A 26,646-nucleotide genomic window follows, 5' to 3' on the forward strand; every position below is an offset into this window, starting at 1 on the left:
TTAATTTACTTAATTGGTATAATTAGTAATTAAATATATATATTAGATTAATTAATATAAATTAATATATTATTATTAAATATATAATTAATTTGTAATAAAATTATAAGTAATTTTACTTAACATATTATTAAATTTAATTAACCACATTATATTTTTTTATTTTTAATTATAAATTTATTTTAAGTTTAGTAATTAATTTTTCACATTTAAATCCCTAACTGCTATAAATCTGAAAAATATGTTACCACAACAGTCTTCTCAGAATTTCAACAGGGATTTTCATTGCATACAAACATTTTCAGATTTAACACATTTCAAATTTACTAAACCGAATTTACAAGATTTACTAAGGCATTCGTTTGGGAACGCTTTTCTTACGCTTTCTAAAACGGAGTTTTTTAGTACAAAATTTATCATGTTGTACTAAAACTCCGTTTTAGAAAGCAGTAAAAAAGCCGTCCCAAACGAAGCCTTTTGTACTAAAACTCCGTTTTAGAAAGCAGTAAAAAAGCCGTCCCAAACGAAGCCTTAGTAAATCTTGATCTCACTAAAGTTAAATCCCACTTGTTGCCAAACAGCCCCTTACTCTACTTCACAATGGCGTCAACCTTCCGCATTGCCTTGAGAAATGGGGTGTGTAGGAGGGCCAAAGGCCACAAAGCTCACAACTGAAGAAGCGATTGGCGAAGAAATGGCCATGAGGAGGCTGAAGAAGCAGGTACGGATTCATTGGAAGCTGGCGATCGTATTTTTAGACGATCATAAACTTTGAATAGCAGCTGGACGATCTGTTTTATTATTATTATTATTATTTTTATATTTTGAATCTGTGAAGCTTCGAGGAGGTTCGAGGCGGTGGAGTGGTTAAGGAAAATGGATCGTGGAGCAGTGGAGATCCCGTAGGGAGAGCCGTCGGAGGAAGAGTTTTGCCTTGCGTTGCGTAATGGGTTGATCCTTTGTAATGTTTTGAATAAGGTTAATCCTGGAGCTATTCCCAAGGTATTTAAGCGCGTTCAGTCTGATAATCGAGATAACCTTTTTTTTCTTTGTGGCCACTACTTTGAATTTACTCATTCCCTGTTTATTAGTATTGATGTTTCAAAGGTTTGAATTTGTATTATTTTTGTTCATCGAAAATTTGGCCAACTTCTCTTATTTGGTAGTATTTATTTTGATTGACTGCAAATTATCATTCGAATTATTTATGATAACGTCGATGGAATTGGCAATGGGATGTCACCGAGCAGGTTGTAGATAACCCTGCTGTTGCCGTTCAGTTGGCTGATGGAATAGCTCAATCAGCGTTCAATATTTTGAGAACATGAGGAACTTCCTCGTTGCTGTCAATGAAATGAAACTTCTTACATTTGAAGCATCCGATCTAGAAAAGGTAATTATCTTCTATTCAATACTAGCTTTAAACAAAATTTTAGTTATGAAAGTTAGCAAACCCTGTGTTTTTCTAGAGAGAAATGTTTATTGGCCTTTTTTGCTTGTTTAATGCATTTAAAAGTGATATAGCAGAAACTAAAGCGTATTCGAGAACAATAAACATGACAATGTGTTATCAATCGAAAGTGAAAGAACGTTTTTTAGGCTTCTGTTATGGTGATAAATGTCCTTTTAAGAAATCGTATTATATCAAATCCGGTGTCCCTGTCAGAAGGTTCATACTAATAAACCAGCAGCAAAGATCCATTAGGATCACCAACACACTGAAGAAACTCAAGGAAGAAGACGACTTAGTTTCAGATAGACTCACTTGCTCATTTTACTGTAGTGGAGTAGAAGTATAAATACAGAAGTAGTGTAAAGCAGCAGAAATATCTATACTACCCTAGACAGTTACATAAAGCGAAAAAGTGTAAGCTGCTTGATCAGAGTTGAGGCACAGCAGCAGTTAGTTGATGCTCAGAGAAGTGGCGGATAAATACTGCTTGCCACCATCCCTCAAGCTGATGGGTGGAACAACCATCAACTTGGTACGAAGTGATTGAAACTTGGAAACATGTAGAGACTTTGTGAACATATTTGCTATTTGGTCCTCAGTTGCGATGTGTTGAATGGCGATTTGCTTAGTTTGAAAAGTGTCCCTGAAGAAATGATGATCGATTTCAATGTGCTTAATCCTCGCATGAAAAATTGGATTGCAGGCTATGGACATTGCCGATATATTGTCGCAAAAGATGGGAGTTTGCTGTAATGATATGTTGAAATCATGGCAAAAAGCGAATCCAGATGAGATCAGCGGCAACTGTAGCAAGAGATCGATATTTCGCTTCGGTAGATGACCGAGCAGTTGTAGTTTGTTTCTTAACATACAAGGCTATGAGAGCGTAGCCGAGAAAAATACATTATCCAGTCGTCGATTTGCAATCGACGATATCACCGGCCCAATCCGAGTCAGAGAAGGCAGTAAGCTCAAAATCAGTTTTTTCGAATAAAGAGACTATAGTCGAGTGTTCCGCGTAGGTATCATAGTACCCGTTTGAGAAGCTGGTAGTGTAGGAGAAGTGGTTTATTCATTTGTTGACAAAGTTTGTTGATGACAAAAGCAATATCTGGCCTGACCGAGAATAAGTATTGAAGAGAACCTATATTCTAGCGGAAGAGTGCTGGTTGAGCAAATGGTTGTTGGAGGGATGGGTCGGTGGGGCATTTATTTGGGAGTGATGTTTGGATTGGTTTGCAGTTTGTCATAGATGCTATGTGAAGGAGCTCTTGGATGGAGTTTTGTGTGAGATGAAAACCGGTGGAGGTACGAGTAAAATCGATACCGAGGAAACGAGAAAGAGTACCAAGATTCTTATTTAAAATTTGTTGTGGAGATTTGTGATGAGAGAGGAAATGAAAGATGAGTTGTTGTCGGTGATAAGGATGCCATCGACATAGACAAGTATGTATATGGTGATATTGTTTTTATATTGGAGAAGGAATGACGGGTCGGCGCTGCTAACTTGAAAGTTTTGAGTGCTGAGATAGCTTGTTAGTGTAGCAAACCAAAGTTGTTTAAGGCCATAGATTGCCTTGCGAAGGAGACAGACATGATTTGGGAATTGAGGGTCAGTAAAATCAGGTAGTTAAGCCATGTAAATGGTTTTGTCAATGTTACTGAGGAGGAAAACATTAACAACATCAAGTTGAAACACTTGCCAATTGTAATGAAGAGCTACGGTAAGGAAGATACGAATGGTAGGAAATTTGACGACAGGGCTGGAGGTTTCATGATGGTCTATGCCGTATTCTTGTTTATATCCCTGGGAAATTAGACGAGCTTTGTGACGGGCTATGGAGCCATCGGCAAGACGTTTTTTTTTTAAAATCCATTTGCAGCCGATTATTTGATGATTATATGGTGGTGGAACTAGGGACCAAGTCCCTTGAGCTTGTAGTGCATTAAACTCGGCAGACATTGCATTTCGCCAATGGGAGGATTTACGGGTGATGGTGTAGGAGGTAGGAGTGAGTTTGATGGTATGAGTAAGATTTAGAATTTGGGGGGGCTATAGAGAGCCTGTTTGAAGTCTTAAAATCATTGAATGGTGTGGTATTTTGGATGGGGAAGTGGTGGAGCTGGATGGATAAGTTTGATTAGTGTTGGGTTGGGTGGTCGGGGAAGTAGATGGTGTGGAGGAGAAGTGGGAAGCAGGTGAAGATTGAACAGGGGAAGAGGGGCTTGTAGGTTGGTGGGAGATTAGAGTATCTGTAGTAGAAATTGGGTTAGTGGGAATGGGAGGAAAAGGTGTAGGGGTAGTAGAGGTGGAAGGTTGTGTTGTATGTGGAGTAGGTAGAGTGGAGGGGAAGTTGTGCTCGTCAAATGTAACATAACGAGAGACATAAATTTTGTCTGTAATGGGATTGTAGCATTTATAGCCTTTTTGTTGAGTGGCATAGCCGAAAAAGAGGCAAGGAATGGAACGAGGCGCAAGCTTATATGGAGTATATGGGCGAAGCCAAGGGTAGCAACGACAACCGAATATTCTCATGTGGTGATATGTTAGCTGAATATTATAAAGGAGTTCATATGGTGATTGCGGGAATTATGAGAGGAAGGGTGTCTATTTATAAGGTAAAGTGCAGTATGCAGTGCCTCAGTCCAAAAAGAAGAATCTAGAATCCGGCGCGGGAGCTTCTCTTTTTGATAATGTCAAAATGGGAGAACGTACTGTTGAATTTGTATCATTTTTCTTTCAAAAAATTAAAAACAACAAAAATTTTATTCTCCCATATTTTTAAAGTTTTATTCTAGTAAAGGAGAGATTAGAAGAAAATGTTTTCTTTTTTGCAAATTCAAATAGTAATGTTTGTCATCATCAAAAAGGGGGAGATTATTGCGGATTTGTTTTCATGGTTTATGATTTTGATGATAACAAACACTCTTATTTCTCTACGATTGCCTTATCTACTGACATTTCAGGTCCACAAGATCATACTGCAATTTGAAACTAGCTCAAGATTGGCTATACTAGGTCTGAGTCAGTTTGTAACTTTTTTTTCTTTTCTTGAGTCTATTGTAATTGGTGTAGCTCCTGATGCTATTTAGCTTTGCACATACACACCTTGGAAGATTTTCTGACAGTTCCCTAGAGTTTACTGTTTTTTGTAACATCGTCTGGGATGATATTTATATTGGCCTGAACGATCGGTTCAAAAGCAGAAACCCTAATTAGGGCATCCTCATTAAGGTAGCCGTCAATAAGCCGATCGGCCTGAACGATACTTGTATCGGCTAGGACAATAAGCTAAAAACAGAAAGAATCAGCCGCCATGATCCATGATCAGTTTAGGTATTCTTTATTTTAGGACATCGGCCAGGACGATATCCACATCGTCCTAGACGATTTAACTTAATTATGCCTAAATTAATCTGACATCTTTGGAATGCATTAAAGGCTGATTGATTCGATCACATCGTCTCGGACGATCGTAGGATCGGCCGGGACGATGTCGTGGATGATTGACATCGGCCAGCTTCGATTCAGAGCGATGATCAGGACGATTGTACTCGGTTTTAAACTAATCGGCTAGGACGATATTTCATTGGCCTAGACAATGTAACCAATTTTCTTCTAATCGTCCCAAATCATCACGGGCTGATTGATCTTAATTTGTACTGATCGGCCAGGACGATAAAGTCGGCAAGTTGCATTAATGAACTCGTTTTGAGATCTTTTATTTAAGCTTTGACAAGACACTTGGTAAGTGTCTTTAGCAGCCATTGTCCTTCAAAATTTCCCTTTCAGCCTTTTCTTTTTATTCTCTAGGCTATAATAAAATAATCCTATTTCCAGTCATACCAAACATGCTTAGAGTGTCGCTGCTCCGATTTCTCTTCGCTATTTTTATGACACAAGTCATAGCTTTGCAATTTCTCCATACTTATCTATAACAACATTTCAAATTGCCTAAAATTTATCTACGCACTGGTTGTTTCAACGTAGGTGCTTGAAAGTTGTTGAAATTGCCTATTGAAAGTGAATTTTATTCAATTGAGGCTTAATATTTTGTCTATTTTGTACAAACTATCTTCTTACAAATTCATAAATCGTATATTATTTTAATAATAAATAAATTTCGAACACTTAATATGGTTTTATTACTACTAGTAAATACGCAAAAGCATTAAATGCACATGGATTAAATTTTGTGTATTGTGATGTATTATTTGAATTATGTATAAGATTTTTGAGCAAAATCTGTTTAATATTTATTAAATTATTTAATTTGTTTAAATATTCTGTTTTCTGCAATTATCATGTATTAAAAAATATTTTAATTCTAAATTATCTGAAATTAAAATATTATGATTTATAAGCATTTCTAATTTGCATGCACACTTATAATTATTATGCAATTATTAAGAGCATTTTTAATTTACTTTTTAGTAATTTAACGTTGTTAGATTCAATTAATTGCATGTACACACATAGCAACTTCGTTTAGAAAAAAATAAATTAAAAATATTTTAGAGCACAAATAATGTGGACTTTGAATTTTGGTGACTCGGATTCTAGAGAGAGAAGCTCCCGCGCCGGATTCTAGAGAGAGAAAGTTTGAATCTTTGTTTTTCGCGGGTTTCTTGCCTTCGGCCATGGCGGCTTCTGGCCGTCCTCCGTCGGACCCTCCAGATCTTCAACCTCTGGCTGATCATCAGATTTCTTCTAATCGATCACGCTCTCCTTCTTCCGTGCATTCTTTCATTCCCCGTAAAGATGATCAATCGAATTCAAGATCAGGTTTAAAACCTTTGACTATTAGAGAAGGCTCTGATTCCATCGCTCATCACGTTAAACCTCTTCCTTCTTCTGAGGGAAAGGGTAAGGGTTTGGTTTATCCTTCGGCCTCTGTCTTTGGTAGTTTGGATCGAAGTTCCCCTGGTGTTGGCCCTGTTCTTCTTGGGTTAACCCTTGGTTCTTTGGAACATGATGTTCTTGATTCTTCGCATTTGTTTGCTATAGACATCAAGAAGACTGGCAACACCGATGGAACTCTTAATCGAAATTTTTCAGCCAAACCATTGAATCCTGTCTGCTCTTCTGTTGATCCTAACAATACTGTTTTATCAGGTGCCAAAACTATTGATGAATTTAGCAACCTGAAGGATTCCTTTCTCAATGCCTGGAAAAAACCTCATCATATCAAAATTAATTTTGATGCGAATTCCACCGTTATGTCCTCTGACGGGGTGGCAGTTAAGCTGAACACCGATCAAGAAATCAATAACTCTCAAATCCTCTCCAACTCTGTTGTGTTGAAGGTTTTGGGTAAGAACATCCCTTTTTCGATTTGCAGCATTGAATTACGCAAGCAATGGAATATATTCGGTAATTTTCACCTAACCTCTTTGTGACTGAATTGGATTCTTTGCTCGTTTAAGTCTTCCGCAACTATGGAGGAAGTCTTCAGTGGAGGGCCATGATACATTGGTGGTCATATTGTCGGTTTGGGCAAATGGTCGCCTTCCTTTTCTCCTTTATCTTTAAAAGGTCTAACTGCACCTGTTTGGATTCGTTTCCCACAACTGCCCTTGCATTGTTGGGACGAGATTGCAATGATAGCTTCAAGAATTGGATCACCCATATACTTTGACGGTAATTCCTTTAGTTGGAGCAAGAAAGAATTTGCGCGTATCTGTGTACGCATTAATCTTGAATCCAAGCTTCCTTCGGGTGTCTGGGTTGATGGTTTGGGAGGTAGATTCTTCTAGAAAGTAGAATATGAGAAATTATTTTCATTTTGCTTTAACTGTGCTAAAATCGGGCACCTGAAACCGGCTTGTCCAGAACTTCGGATGGCCAAGCCTATTGATCCCAGTTATGAATTGAATGACAGAGATATTCATGATGACTTTCATCCTGAACACCATGAAAATTATGGGTCCTGGATTCACGTAAAATTAAAAAAGAGACCAAAGCAAACTAGGAGTCAATTAGATTCCTGGAAGAAGGAAATCAAAGAGCCAGAAACTCATTTTACTGTCAGTGGTAACATTCCAGATAGTTCTATTTAGAAATCGAATGATGTCACTTTGATTGAAGATAGGACTTTAAACAACATTCAACATCTGAAGGCTATTCCAGATGCAGAAATTAACCTGTCCAATAGCTTTGAAATTCTTAATAAAGCTTCTAATCAGTTTGTAGATGGTAATTCAGCTGAAATCACCACTGAATATGTGATGCGGTTTGTACTGCTATACCTGAGGAAACAACAGCTGAGAAGTGTCCAACTGCTAATGAAGGTTCTTTTGTTCCTCTAAAAAAATTAGTTACTGACTCCAACACTTCTGATCCTACTGATCCTTCACTGGTCAATGAAAAATCAATTGAAATCTCTATTGATCCCATTCACAATGATTCTACTGCTTGTGCTGGTGACAAACAAGATTGTTCTGGTGGTAACCATCTTGTTATATCAGATTTTCCTCATGATATACCATTGGCTGGTACATCTGGTTTAAATTTCTCCAATTCTGCCAAGCTAAAACCAAAGCCTCAATTAAAATTTCTGGGTCCAATTGAACCGTTGTCCAGAAAAAGAAAAGTTGAAGGAAAATGTAAGAAAAAAGGTGGGGACTTCTCCCCTTCAGTTAATTAATGTCTTCGTTAATTTTCTAGAATTATAGAGGGGTCAAGAAGAAGGAGATCTCCCTCTACCTTAAGGAAGTAGTAAAAGATAACTCTGTTTTTTTCGTGGGCCTTACTGAAACTAAGTTGGCCTCGATCAATAAGATTGATGTCAATAGAATTATTGGCAACAATTGGGATTATTTTCATCAGCCTGCGGCAAGTACTGCTGGTGGAGTTTTGGTAATGTGGAATTGCAATTTGGCAACCTTCATCGTGATTGATCATTCCCCTCAATTTGTTTTTGGTGCTTTGATCACTCCCAATAAGGGTCTTTGGAATGTGGCTATGGTCTATGGCCATCAAGAGCTTCAAATCAGGAGAGAGCTTTGGAGCCGCCTTGATAATCTTGTGAAGGATGATGTTCCTACAATTGTGGGAGGAGACTTTAATTTTCTTTCCAAGGATGATAAGAGAGGTGGCAAGCGTTTTTACATGACCAAAGTGTCTAAGGAGATGAGGTTATTTATGGCTAACCAAGATCTTCATGATTTAGAAGTAATTGGTCCTAAATATACTTAGTGCAACAACAAACAAGGAACTGCTAGAATTTGGGAACGTTTAGATCGCTGCTTGCTGAATTCTTCGGCTCTTCAGCTTGTCCCGTCAGCTTCGGTCAAGCACCTTGCTAGGATTGCCTCTGACCATTGTCCCATTGCTTTTAAGCTTGATGATACTAAGCATTCTCAATCCAAAACTTTCAGATTTGAGGACACCTGGAAATCCTATCCAGCTACTTGGAGAATTGTAGCTAATGCCTGGAATAAGCAAGATTTCGGTGATGAGGCCGAAGTTCTTAACAGAAAGATCAAGAGAACATTGAAATCACTTTTTTATGGCAGAAGAATAAATGCAAAAATCTAATTTTACTGAAGGAGCTGAAGAATGACATTCTTAAATTACAATTGCAAGAAGAAGCAGATGGTGGTCTCAGTCTTAATGATCTTACTCTGCTGCGTAGTAAGGTAAGGGAACTCAATGTTACCTTACTTAGACTTTCAATGTGGTGGAACCAACGTGCTAAGGCGAACTGGAACGATGAGGGGGACACCAACTCGAGGTTTTATCATGCCTATGCTACGGCTAGGAAGAATGGCAAATTGATTAGACAAATCAATGATGAGGATGACAAAGTTGTAGATGAAACTGACAAAATTGAGTCAGTTTTCTTAAAGTTTTTTTAAGACATGGAAATTCCGAAATTGTAATAATCTGAATTGGCCTTCTGTTGATACTAGTTGTACTTCATAGATGATGAATTATTTTTGTACTATAAAGATTGGTGTGAACATGGATATAGTAAATCTTCCATAAAAGACATGATAAATGTGATGATTTGCTAACCACTATACACAACATAGTAGGTCTACAAGCAAAGAAAGAAGAATGTTAATGATATAACTTCCTTTTTACTAATACTGACCATTTTGCAGATAAATACACAATATTCTATCTACAAGCAATCATACCTGATGCAGTCTATTGGGAAGATAACAACTACTGAAATACTATGAATACAAGGGAGCATAAGTAAAACATATAAGAAGTTGTGATAAATCCAAACCTTACGAGCTGCTGAAGGAAACTCATTATACAATCAAAGCATGAGATTAGTTAGTGCATTATAATCTACCTGCATAAATCATGTAAATAGTGCACGACAGTCTACCTATATGAAACGGGAAAAATGACAGCAATACAACGCCACGCCATCGAATCTGCAACCTTCGTACAAGCAGACAAAATGCGTCAATAAAGTCTAAAATAAATACTCTCGCACATAGGTACATGAAAGGGACAAATGTAACTAAACACCCGCATAGGCCCTGACGAGTGTGTTATTGGTACACGTGATGTCTAGGTATGTTGTGCGGGTTATTAAATTTAAATCTGATTCTCCTGAGTAAGTAAAAAGGAGTCGATAGGGTTTAATTATAAAAGGCCCCCAAGCATTCGCATGTGCCTCGACGAGCTTGTTATAAGTACACACGTGATGTCTAGGGATGTTGCACAGGTCGATAAGTGAATTCAAGTTCGAACATGATCCTTCTATACGGATCAATAAAAGTTGAGAAGGTTTGAACTATCAAATAAATATATAGTTGTGGCGACCGGTATATTTGTTTCAGCACATTCATATTAGGCCTTCAAGGCCTATAGTCAAGAGAATTCAATAATAAAGGTATAAAACCTACAAAATCGGATCCCCTATCGGTAAGTTAATAGGGTCGACAATGTTTAGTCAATGAATGACCCCACACCCCGATAATGGATGCATTGAACTTAAATCTCAATAGGAGGGGTGATTCAAATACTTTCAGATGCCTCCCAAATGCTCAAATGTCCCCAATACTAAAAAAATCCAAAATTTTCAAAATCTAAAAAAATTTAAAATTGAAATTCAACCACAAAACATTTAAAGAAAAATTCATCCACCATCCGCAATAGTTTGTCAATGTGGATAAATTAAAATTTATTTTAGCTCACATAGAGCTAATGCCTGGTCGAAAATATCACTAGGATCCATTCTCAAACAATCTCCTGCCACTAAGGGTGTGGTACGTGTCCTCTGACCGGCGGTTTTGTCGCTAAATGATACTGCAGGATAAACGGTCATGACCCAGAGCCCTTTGAACCAAGTGGTTTTATTGACAAATGGCACCACGAAATATCGGTTATGGCCAGAGCTAGTGAGTTCCTTAATGACATTAAATCCTTGATATATGAATCAATAGGATATGATTGATAGGGCACAAAGCCCTCTGTTAGCTAAGGTGGATTCAAATTTATCTCCTTAGACAAACACTCACCCCAGGTCTATAAGGTCCCCTTGGACGAAGCAACCCATGGCTGCCGACAAGGATCCTTCTGTCAGGTTGGGTCAACTACCTCCTATGACTAAGTAGACCAGGGACCACGATGACCCGGGACGACGGAACCATGAGATCTTGATTGAGTCCATTATCCATTCGCCCACCATCCGCTTTAAGTGCAAAGTGGTGAAATTTTTATTTTAAATATCAATTTTTCAAATATCCAAACTCTTCAAATATCCAAAGCCCATTGCTGCAACTATATGCCAGATAACACGTATCTGATTGAAGACTAGCCTTAATCAAAAGTTCTCTCTCATTATCAAGAGGGAAATTAACTATAGGGGCTTACGCCTATAGGAAACCATAACTCAGATCATAAAGTCCTCATAAAATGAGGGTGAAATCTCTAGGTAGTGTCTTATCTACAAGCTCGGAACTTAGTTCGTTAAAACTCCCTCGCCAAAGAAAAGCAAAAAGCGGGTGGAGGCCAGGGCTGAATTTTCGGAGCCCACAAAGATCTAATTTGAATTCAAAATCTAAGAGAGAATTATTTAGGGAAAAGTTGGAGGAATTAAGGGGGGAAGTTTTAATTACAATTGGGATATAATTAATCAGGGAAATAAATCTAATTTGAAATCAAATATGAGAAGAAATTATTTAAGAAAATGGGGCTGAATATGGTAGGGAATTATGAAAGCCTATTTAAGGCTAACAATATGGTGATTTCAGGGTTATGTTTTGGAGTTTGCTGAATTTAGTTTGTTCTTTAGGTTATTTGGGCTCTAGCTGATGGATAAGGATTTGAGAGAGTTGGATCTTTATCTCCAATTGAAGATCCAATTGTATCTTGCTTTTTTCTTTAGAGTTCTTTTAATAAAAATTGTTTTGGGGCATTCTTCTTCCCAATTTTTCATGTTTCATTTGTTAATTTTTGTAAAAAGTACACCCACTTCCTTTCCGAAAGATATTCAACCAACATCAACATGTTGCGTAGGCGATTATGGGTTTTGGAAAAATAGGAGTTAGTATGGAGTCTTATTTGAATGAAGAAAAACTGCTATTTCATTAAAGAAAGTAGAATTAGGCAATTACAAAGGGTGTAAACAGAAGTTTCTATATCTTTCCCAAGCCCCCGCTTTCTCTAGCTCTATTCTTTTTCTGTCTTCCCAGGATGTCTTCTTTTATATAGAATAATAATTAGTAAATAACTAATGGTAGAAAAGTTATTATAAGAAATTAGAGATTCAATCTAAATTAATTATGGTAAAAGATTTTGACTCAGAAGTCGAAGCTAGGCCGTTACCTGGGCTACTCGGCAACAAATTATTTTGCATGATAAGATGACTTTGCTTTTCTAACAAGATAAATTTTTCCAAGACCTTTGAAACCTCTCAGACTTAGATTCTTCTTTGCATTCACTTTACAACAATTACTCTCGAAAATTCTTTGTCCATCCTTCTCTGCATTCACTTTGCAAGTATTTTAATTTCCTGACCATGCTTGAATGAGCAATAATTTAGCATTATAAAAGAAGAAATTAATTAGATACCAATAAAATATAACAAATAAACTCACATATCCTTCCATCGTTTGAAAATATTCCAAGAACCCTAACGAAAAAAGAACAAATAATGGATCAACTAATTCGATTTTCTTTTTAGAATGATTTTATATAATTATGTAGAAGTATTTTTAAATTTTTTAAGATCATAGTTTGTTGCACTGATAGATTTTTTAAATTAAAAATTAAAATATGGTAAGAAAAAAAAAAACTAGCAAGGGGGGGAAATGAGATTAATGTTTAATGGAATTATTTAGCTTCAAAATTTGAAACATGCTGACCAAATAATATGAGAAATTGGAAGGCAAGAAAACACAACTAAAGCTTGTATATCTGTTCCAAATTGGGATAGAGTAATGAGGTAGAGAGTGGAGTGGATTTGCGAATACTAATATTTCAAGATGAGGTGAGATGACGATGAACTCAAAACTGAGGCAATCCACATGAGTTAATTAGGAGTTTGACTTCTTTGTCTTCTACCTTCTCTTATCCAGGGAACCGAAAAAGGATTCCAATTTTAGCTCAATGATAGAGAATTTATACTTTCCTGTTAGGAAGGCCTTCACATAAAAATCACTCCTTTGGAAAACAAAGCAATTACGAAGGGAGAAAGAATATATATATTTTTTCTGTATATGATGTCTCCTTTTACATATAAGAAGGAAAACATTGGTTACCAAAGGCAAAAATGTTGTTACAATTAGTCTGGGATTCAGTGTCCAGTTGGTTACTATAAGGCAACACTAACTCGGATAATTAGCACTAGGCTGGCACATGAACTGCTTGACAACAATGGCATGTCGAGATAACTTTGTGGCTCTCAGCCGGTAAGCTTTCCCTAGAACTTTGACTTAGCTTGGCCTCCTACAGATTCTTCTTGGCAACCTGAAATCTTTTATGAAACATCTTCGCCATCCTTTTTCCACATCCTCTTGGCAAGTATTCTAATCTCCTGATGTCAAATGAGAAAATGATTACCATTATAAAATAAGAAATTAATTACCCATAAAACATGAAAAATAATCTAAGATAATCTCCCATCCTTCGAAAATATTCCAATAACTTTAAGCCAAAAAGAACAAATGATAGATCAAAGAATTTAATTTCCCTTTTGAAAGTCTTTATGCAACTATGCAGAAGTATTTTCAAAATTTTTAAATAAAATTTTTAAAACTAAAACCTGCTAATAAAAGTATGAAAAATTGAAGGTATAAAAATGTCTTAAGTTGTACATTTGTAGAGCTTTTCTGTATAAAATCAAGCTGGAATTGGATCATAACCTGACTTATTCGGTTATGCACTTTTGAAGTATAATAGAAGGAAAGTAAGATAAGCAAACCTGTGGTCATAACAAAGCAAAATATATTGAGCTTGCTGCCTGGTGGAGATAAGTCATATAAACTAAGAGGGAATAATTAGGTGAGATGATGCTTGCTCAGGTGGCATACGATTAGATCTTTTTCACACAAATCTATAATATTTATGGAGTACAGAAAATAAAAGAAATACATATATTTTAAAATCATAATTTAAAGTGAATGGATGATATTTTTCCTTTAAATGAAGGTTGGGAATTCTCTATTGGTGAAGTAACATGTTCCTTTTTAATAGTAATATATTTTAACAAATGGAAGCTGAAGTCCAAGCCCTCATAATCTTACCTTTATGAAACAAAAGTTTGAACCCTGTTACAGAAATCGGATTCAACACCTTGAATGAAAACAAACTGGATTTTAATGCATTGGATGCTAGGATCAAGTGTTTTCCTTCACCAATTTCTTAATTGAGCATTTAAACTTGTTTTCTCATGAATTAATACTTTTTCTATTTCTTGAGACTCATTACGCACTGAAGGCTATGCCAAACAAAATTTCTGAACTTATCAACAGCTTTGTGTTGTAATGAAGAAAACAATGGGGGAGGACAACAAAACAATTTCCAAAGCAACATTTTTTGAAGTTATTTCAAAGCATCTTGAAGAATATGGGAGCAACTCCCCTTATCATGCTACAAGTTCAGATGCAAGCAATTTGGATGTTGTTGATTTTCAACATAAACAAGCTGGAGGTAACATTATTTTTGCCCCCTAAATGATAAGTTCATTGCTATTGTTTCTTTTATTTTAGATGTACAAAGTAAAAGATAATACTTACTGTGTCTTTTTTTAGTGGGTAACTTGGATAAGAAGCTGCTTCATTTAGGTTGTATAAAATTCATCATATTATCAAGGAAGCTTAGACAAAGTTGATAGTAAGAGCTTGCTTATTCTGATGCAGACCTTGCAATATATTTTCTATGGGTAGAGGAGAGAGTCAGGAAAAAAGGTGAAAAAGGGAAAGCTTCCCATATGTATCAATAAACCATGTTCATATTACCATTATATTCTTAACCACCATCAACTTTGGCATTTTTCGTCATTATGGATTGATGGCCCATCCATTGAGTTCGCTTTAGAAAAGTATAAACGCTTTATTCCCATTTCATCATAAAGTAAAGTTTATTTCTAGTCGGGAACCTATTGAGCTTAATCTTTAACATTTGTTGATCTTTTTATGTTTGAATTGATTTATGATTCTAATTTGTTGAGTCCAATCCTACATCCCGAACATATTAATGTTGATCTCAATACTAGTGTCGGGGTTGAGTCAACCACACATGGTAAGTTTCGAAGACAAAAGACCACGGTGTCACACGAAACTTGCTCGACACGCATCGACCGAAAATCGAAATTGCCGAATTGGCCTCTATTCGCATAACGGACAGTGCCAGCTCGTCCAGAGAAATGGAAACAACTAAGATCGACATCCATATTGATTGGGATCATCAATCGGCGAAAATTTAAAATTTTCATGCGCATATCAAGCCGGCATTGATGTGAGCAACAACGACGATCAATTTGATGCATGATTATTAAATTTTTTTATTAATTTTATTTTTTTTTAAAACTAATTACTAATAATAATAAAAAAAGAAATTAATAAAAAAAAGAAAAAAATCTAAATAATTCTTAAATTACCCCCATACTCTCATATCCCATCCCACTCTGTCCCTCATGCCACTCATGACATTCACACTCCAAACCGCATAGCACGAACTCCCTCTCCTTTCTCGGCTTCCTCTCTCTCATACGCCTTCAACCGCTGGCCACCAAGGTTTCATGCGTTGTGACGTCTCGCCATCGCTTCCACTGTGCACCTAAGATATATCCCTGACATTTGCTATTTTAAAATTTGCCTATGTATGAAATATAAGTACTCATGACTACTTTTATTGGCGAGCGGAGAAATATAAGTACTCATGATCTCTTTCATTAGCTAGTGAGAAAATTTGTATTAATATATAAGTACCCCATGACTGCTTTTATTAATGAGCGAAGAAATTTGTTTGCATGAGATAAGTACCCATAACCACTTTTATTAACGAGTAGGAAAATTTATTTGCATGAGAAAGTATTCGTGATAGCTTTTATTAGCGAGCAGGAAAATTTATTTGCATCAGCTAAGTACATGTGATCGATTTTATTAGCGAGTAGGAAAATTTGTTATATATAAAAAAACTAGTACTCATGACCATTTTTTTAGTAGGTGGGAAAATGTTATGTTTTATAAACAGGTACTTGAAAACCCATGACCGCTTTTATTAGCGAGCGGGAAATAAAATTTCGGCTGCAGTGTCACCTGACACCTGCCATAACTGCATTTATTAGTAGGCGGGTAAGCTTAACATGCCCGATGTAACCCTGTATGTGGGGATGAAGTTGGGGTGTTGCCAAAATTTATAATAAAATAATTGAGTTAGATAAAATTTAAATAGGTTAACACCTAATGTAGCTCCTAAGTCAACAAGAAATGAAACATGCATGAAAACATAATTTGCAAATGTTGAAAAGAAAAAAAATGAATGAAAACGTAATGAACTTGTAAATGAATTTTTTCTTGCTTGTCAACCAACACAAGCACAAACTAGATTTTTCCCCTTAGCTCCAAGCTCGCGCACACACTCAAATCACTTAGCAACACACACTCTAAACTGAAATGAACAAAAGCAGGGTTCCCTATTTATAACTCGGGAAATTGATCCCTTTTGGGACTTGTTGAGCTAAACTCTAAATACAAAATGATAAAATGAGTCATAGGTGCATAAGTGTTCTGGTAGCATGCACGTCAGCTGTTAAAATTAGGCTCGTATACACCCCGTGAATGTCATATGTCATGTGAACATTGGCCTTTGAAAAGAAATAAAATAACACACTGTTACGTGTCACGGGTTGTACAACCCTTCATTAAAGTGCACATGACGCGCTAAATCATTAAAAGAGGTGTCATCGTTGAGTCCCTATTATATTATGCATGCATACTAAATCATATACAAGCATATCATATGCACATACTAATGGTACGCAAGTGCATCATATATACATATTGAAATATATATAAGTATGTTACGTAAATTCATCAAAGATTGTGCAAGCACATAATGCAACATACAAAAGCGTCATGAAAACATGCTATCCAACATGCTAATATATCATATACATGTTATTCAACATGTTAATGGTTCATGTACATGCTTTATGCAGCATGCATTTGCGTCATGCAATAGTATTGTCCAACCTTGCAACATGCATATGCAATATCTGATATGTAAATGCATAATACATATTAGTCATGTAACACATAAATGTGTTACACAAGTATGTATGCAAACCTAATCCAAAAATTTGGGTTTTGACTTCCCTTGAGGTTGCTAGCTCATTAATTTTTGAGCTGAAATTTAGCTCATTATGAGCCGGTTTTTAGTTCATTTATTGAACTAAAAGTTAGCTCATTATGAGCTCTATTTTTAGTTCATTTATTAATTTATAACTCATTAATCTTTTCCCTTCTCCTCCCCTTTTCTTCTTAAAATTTTGAGCTTTGCCCCGTGGGTTTCCGTGGCTGACTGTGGTGGGTGGTTTTCCCGTGCCTTGGTTCCTCGGTTCTGTGCGGGCCTCCTTGGTTCTTGCTGCTGTCTCTTCGAGTTCCGCCTGGGCTTCTTTCTCGTGGCTGTTGGGTGGGTTTTCCTTGACTTTTGGTGCTTTGTTTCCTGTGTAGAATTGGGAATATTATGAGGTGGCTGTTGGCTTATCATTTCTTTCATTTAATTTGTGAGGAGTTTTTGGGGCTGTTTGGTTTCTCCTCTCATGCCTATATATATAGATGTTTTATGATGTTTTAGAGTTGTAAAAATGTTATTTTTGGAAGCCATAACCTGCGGGTTTGCTTGGAAAAGCTTGCGAGCTTTGTCCAACTTCTCTTCTTCTTCCTTCTAGGAAAGCTTGCGAGCTTCTCCTCCTTTTTCTTCTCGGGCTTCTAACCTCTTTCGTCTCTCCGCAAGTTTCATTCCACCTGTATCCTTCTTCTCAAAGAAATCAAGTTTAGGAAAGTCGTTGTCTTTATTTTATCGTTTGTATGCCATCAAAAGTTTGTAAGTCTTTTATATTATAAATTGAAATTATTTTTGGCTTATTTGTGTTCTTTAGTGTCTTTTCCATTACCTAGTAAAGTCTTATTTTATTAGCAAAAATTTGGGTCAAATACATAAATTTTTATTTTCCATTTCCATTCCTCTCCCAAATTTTTGCTTACATCAAATACATAAATTTTTATTTGATGTAAGAAAAAATTTTGGAGATAAATGGAAAATGTATAGGAGTTATTTTATATATTTATTTGATGTATTGTGGCTTTGCATTTCTATTAATGACAAAAATGAAAAGAAATATCTTTCAAATAGTTCTTAGGAATTGTCCTGCTACGATCTGACATGATTTGATCCATTCAGTATATGAGTTATGCCCGGTTAGGTCTGGACAATTCACAGGTATCTAATTAGGTTCATGTCTATGGGGCATGTTCGGGAGGGACCCTGGCTTAAAGCAATGCTCCCTGAAAGCAAGCCTTTCCCTAGGGTGTAGTTGCTAACACCATTTAGAAGCAAGAAAGAGTTCATCCCAGTAGAGTTTGTGACATGCGAGCTCACCCCTGGAAGATCAAATCAAAGATGCACTCATCAACAACGAGTCTGTCTAGGAACTCTCCTTGACGAGCCTTCGCCCTAAAGGGCACTTTCCCTTGGAGGATATGCTCCTCAACAACCGTTCTCAACCAGGGTCATCCACCTCTCATGGGCTCTGAAAATTTGTGTCCCGACCTCCCCTGTTGCTTTCAGAAGAGTTTTAACAAATTAGATTTTGAGGTAAATTTTCAGAAGGCAAATTGGATTTGTAGATAAGACATTACTAGAGATTTCGCCCTCATTTTGTGAGGACTTTATGATCTAAGTTCTGGTTTCCTATAGGCACAAGCCCTTATAGTTAATTACCTCTCGCGATAACCAGAGAGAACTTTTGATTAAGGCTAGTGTCATCAATCAGATACGTAACGTCTATCTGGCATATAGTAGCATTATGGGTTTATTCTTTAAAATTTTAATATTTAAAATTGAAAATTTCATCATCTTGCACTTAAAGTGGATGGTGGAGGGAATGATGATGAGCTCGATCAAGATCCCATGGTTTTGTCATCCCGGGCCATCATGGTCCCTAATCTATATAGTCACAGGAGGTAGTCGACCTAGCCTAACAAAAGGATCATTTGTCGGCAGCCATGGGTTGCTTCGTCCAAGGGAACCTTGCAAATCTAAGGTGAATATTTATCTGAGAGGACAAATTTGAATCCACCTTAACTAATAGAGGACTTTGTGTCATATCGATTATATCCTATTGATTCATATCTCAAGGATTTAGTGCCATTGGGGAGCATACGAGCTCTGGCCATGACCTTAATTTAGTGGTGCTATTTGGTTGCAAACCATCCGGTTTAGAAGGCATCAGTCATAACTATTTACCTGCGGTGCCATTTGACAGCAAAATCGCTGGTTAAAGTATATGTGTCATGTCCTTGTTGGCAAGAGACTGTTTGAGAATGAATCTTAATGATATTTTCGACTAGACATTAGGTCTTATGAGTTGAAGTGATATTTAAATTTGTCCACCTCGACAAACTATTGCGAAGGGTGGATAAGTTTTATTTTAAGTGTTTGGATGGTTAATTTCATTTTTAAATATTTTGGATTTTTTATTACTTTTGGAGTTATTAATTAATTGGGCATTTTGGTGGCATTTTAAATTCTTGTGCTCCCATTCAGTTGAGATTTACATTTAACACAGCCATCATCGTAGTATTTATGAGAAATTTTATTTTGTTGATTGAACATTATCGACTCCGTCAACTTGCCGACAGATGATCGGGTTCATCTCTGGTTTTATGCTTTTTTTTATTGAAGTTTCTTCATTATTGTCCTTGAAGGCCTAATATGATCTATAAAACAAAACATCCCGGTTGATGTTGCGATCATATATTTGTTTATTGGTTCAAGAAGTGTCAACTTTTGTCCTATCAAGGAGACAGATTGGGCTTGAATATAAGTTCATTTCTTGACTTGTGCAGCATCCTCAAACGTCATGTGTGTGAATACGACACGCTCGTCGGGGCCCATGCGGGTGTACAATTGTATTGCATTTCTTTGTGTTTGTGTGTATACATGTTGTAGTGCATGTCTGGGGGCATTTTTTGGATATTTGATGAGTCTTTTACAACAGCTCGTAGAAGCTTGTGTTTGTCGTAGCACTTCTGTTTTTGCTTGTAGGTAACATGTTGAGTGCACGACGGGTCCTCCACAGCGGCCAGTAGACGCTTGTATTTTCTCCATGTTATCCATCTCCGCACGTAGTTGGTCAATGTATTTGTCGGCCATTGAGTAGTGGTTAATTATAGGAGCGTTGTAACATCTACAATTATTGATCACCATCGACACATATTTATTATTGTGCACATGATTCATCTTCTATCATTGCTAGTAAGTGCTTGCATTCGCTACGATCATCTATTCCATGCTTGTAGAAGATCCATCACGCCATGTTTGTATATGATATGCAACATACATTGAACTCGTTATATACTCTTCATGCTTTTCCCTGAATATTACTTCGATGTTTCATTTCTAGTGGGATCGAGTACATTTACTTATACTTTGACGTTGATGGTGAGGCGTGATCACATTCAGCACTTGTCTTTCGTATCTATTGTATATTGGTCGTCGTCATTTGCGAGAATATGGATGTCGACACTATAATCACTACACATCGAGCTCAATCATCTGCGATGAACTGATGTGTTTATTTGCAAACTTAATTGACATTGGTCATAGGAATACTATTGTGTTTGGTTCTTGATGCTTGCATATAACGGGTCTCCTTCAGTTACGATATCTTATAGGTGTGTTTGCATTTGTTGCATTCCTTATACATTTTGTTGCGGTCTTTGGTCCTTGCAGTATATTCGCTACTGTTGCAGGTGGCATGTAGTGCGTATATCTGTATTTGTGAAGAACCAAAATCTATTGTGAATCTTCTATCCTTGCTTGGAGAGGGCCATTGTATTTGGCTAATATTGAGTAGTTATCAACTATAGGAATGATTTAGCATCCACTTCATGTTATTTGTCGTCACCTGCGAGTAGACTGCTATATGAATGAGGACTCCCCTACATTTGCTTTTGGATGCTAGCATTCATTATGCACATCACTGTGTATTTTTAGGGGTCACTACCATTTGCAGGAACATTCAACATGTTCATCAATGTGCCAATGTAGACTGTAGGAAAATTATGTTCATTGTTGACTTCTTTACGCATGCTAATCCGCAATTTGTATGTTCATTGCACTTTGACTTTGTATTCGTAGGAGAATGATACACCTGTTTGTAAATCAATGTAATAGGGGAGTTTTTTCTGTTGTATGTCTTTCATATTCTACTCATGAGCATATCACATTCATTAGGATCCTTCTAATGAATTAGCACATTTATCATGTTGTTCGTCGTCGTCGGTAGAATAGAGCTTCTGTGATGTGAAACTACTAGGAGTTACGATCGAAATTAAAAGAGAATTGTTAAAAGCTTGCTTTTATAAATTTATGTGGATCATGCAAGATAGATTTAAGGATTAGAAACATTAACTTTGCTTAGGCCAAAGAGGCGCACTTGAGATTAACCAAAATAGTTCATTCAAAAATCCAAGGGAATTAAATGCGAAGTACAAGTAACAAAACCCTACGTTTAACAACGAGAATTTCACCTTGAGGCCGTATCGCTCAAAGATTGGTGGACTTTTGGCGGAGATAGAAGATCCAAGAGATGAAAGAAGTTACCACTAGGGAGAGGGCGCCAAAGAACTTCGTCGAAGGAAAAGTTGCCGGTTGGGATGGAAGTCGTAGACGACCGTTGAGGCTCCAAGTGCACTTTGAAAGTCTTCGGTCGTAGATGCTTGCAAGGATTGGCACAACTCTATCCACGTATTCCTCCACGGTAGTTTCGTCTTCAAACCCTACGTCGAAGCAAGGCGACCGTAGGATGTCGACGCTTCCGTCGGCTTGGAAGACAATACCCCACTCAAACTCCGGATCCGCCATTCGACATCGAGATGGAGGGGAAGTGACGCCTTCTTCTGTCGTGGGCTTCTCAATTCACAAGAGAAGGGGGATGGGGGGCGGCGGGAGCAGGAAGCAGAGGGGGAGGCCGGTGGGGGCAAGGAAGGAGGGGAAGGTTTTGGGGAAGAAATTAGGTTAGAAGGAGATATGAAGGGGAATTACACAAATCTGAGATTTGCTTTCAGTTTTGTGTAATTTAGGAGGGATTTGCCTATGATTTGAATTCCCAATCAATTAGATTTAATGCCTTGATTAGGGGAATTAATGGGGGAGGCAAGGAGAGAGGAGGCCGGCGGTTACAAGAGGGGGAAGGGAGGAGTTTTAGCAATAAATCCTGAAATCAATTTCAGGATTTGAAATTTGGGAGGGAATTTTGTTTTGGAATTAAAATATTAACTCCAAATTGAAGAGGGATTAAAGGAGCAATTAATGATGGGAATAAACCCATGGGGCCGGCGGCATGGTGAGAGGGGAGGGGTGATGTGGTGAGTTATCAAGTTTCCAAATTAGAGAAATCCAACTTAGGATGAAAATAAAGTGATCCAATCTAATTTAAAATTAGATTGAATGACATTTCATACTTTCCTAATATGGCGTTTTGACAAATTTGGAAAGTTTAGGAACTCAAATAATTTTGAAATTCAAAATTTGAGCATGGGGGGAAATGTTGAAAGTGGCCGGTGGTGGTGGGTGGTCGGGTGGATGAAGGTGGTGGCGCCGGCAAGATGGCCGGCCGGAAATTTGGGGAAGGCCGGCGGTGGATTCCTCACAGGGGGTGGCGGCAATATGAGGAGGGGAATTTCTTGTGGGAGAGAGGGGGAAGGAAGTGGATGGGAACACGATCAAGAAGATAAAATAAAAACTAACCACGAATCGAGGACTCTTCCGACGATTGGTGGGCCTTGCGAAATGCTCCCCTTGAGCTCTCTTCCCTCTCAAGCACTCATGCTAAGAAAGTGGAAACAAAGATAACTTTTCATTCAATAATTCATTAAGCATCAAAATTACAATATGAAGGCTATATATAGCCTCTAATAAAGACATAAATAAAAAGGACTCAAATGCCCTCAAAGGCTACAAGACAGATAACTCCCCACAGGGGTAAAATGGGAAAAACAGAAAATAACTAAGACAGTAATCATAACATCTATATCAAAAGTAGAGACGCTGAATCGTGGCCGTCGATCTGCGGTTTCGCCGGCGATAAACATGTCTGTAGCGTCTGTCGATGTCCTCATCATTCTGTTATCCCCTTTCTAACTTGTAGACAAGTTGTCGTGTGCATAACAAGCCTCCTATAACGACTTGTTGGAGCTTGTATGCATCGTAGGTTTATTGTGCTCATATTTGCTCCCACTTGTTGATTAGTTGGTTGAATACCATAAGTTATATTAAGTCTATTGCTCTTCATTCATGGATGACTATTGTTTGTCGATGCTTTCTTGCCAGCAAATAGCATTTGGAAATTCATTCCTTACAGGTTCTTTGATTATTTGTTAAGGCTTATTTAAATGAACCATATTATCATTTTAATGTTTGAACATTTTTATTGAGATCAATCAGTTGTTAACTTAAAGTCCTGTTCCCTGTTGTTGTTTGGAATTCAAGTTCAATTCAAATCCATGCTTTTCAAATGAAGTACCATGTAATTGTCAAATTCTGTGTATTCTTAGATTGAATTTTGGCAGCTTCCCGACGTCTCCCTCGTTTAGGGAAAAATACAAATCTTAGCCTGCTCGCCATGTCAAGAAAGACGTGTACGGTCGGTGTAGGATGACATCGTAGCCGTAGTCTTCAATCCCAACATGTCAAGAAAAGCGCACATGAGTTTTAGGGGGCACCTGTTTGACAACGCATTTGTTTCCTTGTCGGCATTGAGGCGCGTACGAGTAATTATATTTTGCCCTACCGTGCCAGAAAAAGTGCGCACGATACTTGTTAGCCTCGTCGCAAGCGCCGCTGTGAGCTTCCTCCCACTGTGCTAAGAAAAGTGAGCATGGGTGGTTGCTCGTCGCGTTGCAAGGACCTAAAATGCGACTTTGGATAGATTTTGAGTTTGAAGGGTTATATCTGTGTGAGGTGACGACGACAACGGCGAATAAATGTACACCAAATACACCGTTTAATTTTTCTTTTCTTCCAAGCTTCTTATTTTACTCTCTTCCTTTTATTGTCATAGTTCATTTTTTTAGTCTTTCCCTTTTTTGTTCATAACCATAATGTTGGGAATTAATTAGTATTAATTAATAGTAAACAACAATACTAAATGCTAATGATAACTAAAACAGATACGCAAAATAAAATAAAACAAACAAGGAGGACAGACAACAAGAAAAATTACTTTTTGACTAATTGGGCGATTTTTTTTTTTTTTTTGACTATTGGGGGAAATTGAGCCTTTTGATGAATCACTGAAATAATTCCACTAAATGTAGAATGGGAATACGGCTATTGCAAATCTTCACGTGGATGTGAACAGGGATCGGCTTTCACGTGAATGGGAGCAGGGAAACATTGGCATAAAAAGAGCTATGCAATTCAAGAGTAGAGGCAACAGCCGTATTGTTCTCAGTCACTTGGAATGAGAGAGAGAATGAGAGGCAAAGCGGCTTACTGAGAGATCGGCTATGGAGTGGTGCGGCGGGCAGATTCTGGCTTGGAGGGACGTTGAATCATAGCAGCTAAAAGAAGAAGTAGGTTTTGTTTGCGTGAGGAGATTCCGCCAGGTGTGTTGTGGAAGGGTGTTTGGCTTGTAGTGAAGCAGGTGCAGGTCTTAGAGCTTCGATTGGTTGGAAGAAGGCTAAATGGAGGGTAGGGGAGGCTACGACTGGCTGTTAGAGATCGTACAAGGTGCCACTGCTGAGGGATCGGAGTTCAGAGCATGTCGGAGCTGGCTGTAGATCTCACGGGTGGAGGGAGTAGCTAAACACGATCTGGTCGTGAGGAGTTAATAGGCTGAGCTTTTTGGACAGGGTGCTGGTAAATCGTGACTATAGGAGCGGCTAGATGGAGTTTTTGTTGAAGAGGAGTTCGGCTAAAGTGAAAGGAGAAGCTGCGTGTGGACGGGTTGCGTAGTTTTGGCGTGGTGAGTTTGAGAATCAAAGCACGTGGACGGACGGAGCTACGACAACAGGTAGAGGTTTGGCTCGCGAGAGGGGGAAAGAGGCGTCTCGATGGGGAGGTTGGTTGAAGGTTCAAATCGATCAAACGTTTGGAGTGCTTGAGCGTGGAAAAAGACCAAGAAGTGAACGATCGTTCTCGTTTTAATGCCAGTAAACGAAGACGACCGAGGCGAAGAGACGCGAAGTAGATATCTGAGGTTTCAGCCAATGGGATTTCCGGGATTTAGAGAGGATTTTCGCAGAGAAATGTCGCAGGTTTTTATTTATTTAAGATTTAAAATGTTTTTGTTTGACTTGATTTGAGTTTTTTCTTTTAAGTTAATATTAATAATAATATTATTAATAATAATATTATTATTAATACAGAATGACAGTCACGCGCTGATTTAAAAAATAAAGCCTTGATTCTCGTGTTTCCTCGTAATTCATGCATTTCATCTCAGAATAAGCGTCCATTTCGCCGCACGACTTTAATTGGACAAATTGATAGTTCCTTTTGGGTATTGACAATTTTCTGAAGGCAACGACGGAGTACGTTTTGCGATCAGGCGACGTCGCACATTAATTCCCTCGATTCGTGTGTCGTTGCCTCGAGACCTCGTCAAGTTCCTTGCGTGACTTTCATTGACCAAATTGGTAGTGATTTTTAAGTATTGACAACATTTTGAATGCAACGACAAAGTTTGTTATGCAATTGAAAAAAGTCGTTTGGGCAATGTCGTGCGACAATGTTCTCGTTTTACACGTGGTTGCCTCGGGAATCCTGTCGTCATCTCGAATGATCCCAATTGAACAAGTTTGCAGTGGTTTTTGGGTGTTGACGATGTTCCGAGCGCGACGAAGAAATCCGTTATGCGATCGGACGTCGTTTGGGCGACGTCGCGCGTCAATTTTTTGTGTCGGTCATCCTCCCTTAGGATTGATATCGTCTGATTTGACTGCGAGAGATCCTACTTAGGCAAAATCGACATCCTGATTGTAATGGCACAGTCCGTTCATCAATCGGAAGTCATTTGACCCTTCAAATGAGTCGTTACGTCGACGCACGAGTTGCTTGTTTCATCAAATTCGCTTATTTTGCGCGTGTTTGATGTGTAGGGATCAACAAAACCTTACATTTAAGATTCTTGACTACATTCAACCCTAGCTCACTCTCACATTCACCTAGGAGATTCACCACTTTTTCCTGAGGGACTCAACCCAAAACTGACCCAATGTACTCGCCAGGGGCTTCCCCGAGCCACATTAGAGGCACAGGGCAATTTGTGTGTTGACCCGTAAGGCAAAACCAAAAAAAAAAGAGAGAAGATCATACCTTCCTTGCAATCCCACGTCGCTCCCCACGTGGCACATCGCACGTCGCCCGCCCCTTGCACGTCGACGTCGCCTCACACACGACCTCGCACTCACGTCGTTAAAATGAAACCGAGCTCGTCATTTGCGTGCCCTGGCTTTCTCCCAATTTTCGTCTCATCCGAACTCAACTCACG

General features: G+C 37.9%; 2 long non-coding RNA genes across 3 annotated transcripts; one reads left to right on the plus strand and one right to left on the minus strand.

Annotated features, from left to right (window-relative positions):
- Positions 1-582: 582 nt before the first annotated feature.
- LOC110099841 lies at positions 583-17,691 on the plus strand. The gene is made up of 4 exons (XR_002303491.2): positions 583-721; positions 839-1,002; positions 1,251-1,393; positions 14,396-17,691. It is a non-coding gene; the product is annotated as an uncharacterized LOC110099841 (long non-coding RNA).
- Positions 13,109-26,646, minus strand: LOC114580846. Of its 2 annotated transcripts, none has more exons than XR_003702444.1 (2): positions 24,649-26,646; positions 13,109-13,458 (listed from the first exon to the last, which is right to left on the minus strand). It is a non-coding gene; the product is annotated as an uncharacterized LOC114580846 (long non-coding RNA). The 2 variants fall into 2 exon arrangements; XR_003702443.1 differs by having other exon boundaries at positions 24,376-26,646.

This window comes from Dendrobium catenatum, unplaced genomic scaffold, assembly GCF_001605985.2.
Source record: "Dendrobium catenatum unplaced genomic scaffold, ASM160598v2 fragScaff_scaffold_1344, whole genome shotgun sequence".
Lineage (NCBI taxonomy): Eukaryota > Viridiplantae > Streptophyta > Magnoliopsida > Asparagales > Orchidaceae > Dendrobium > Dendrobium catenatum.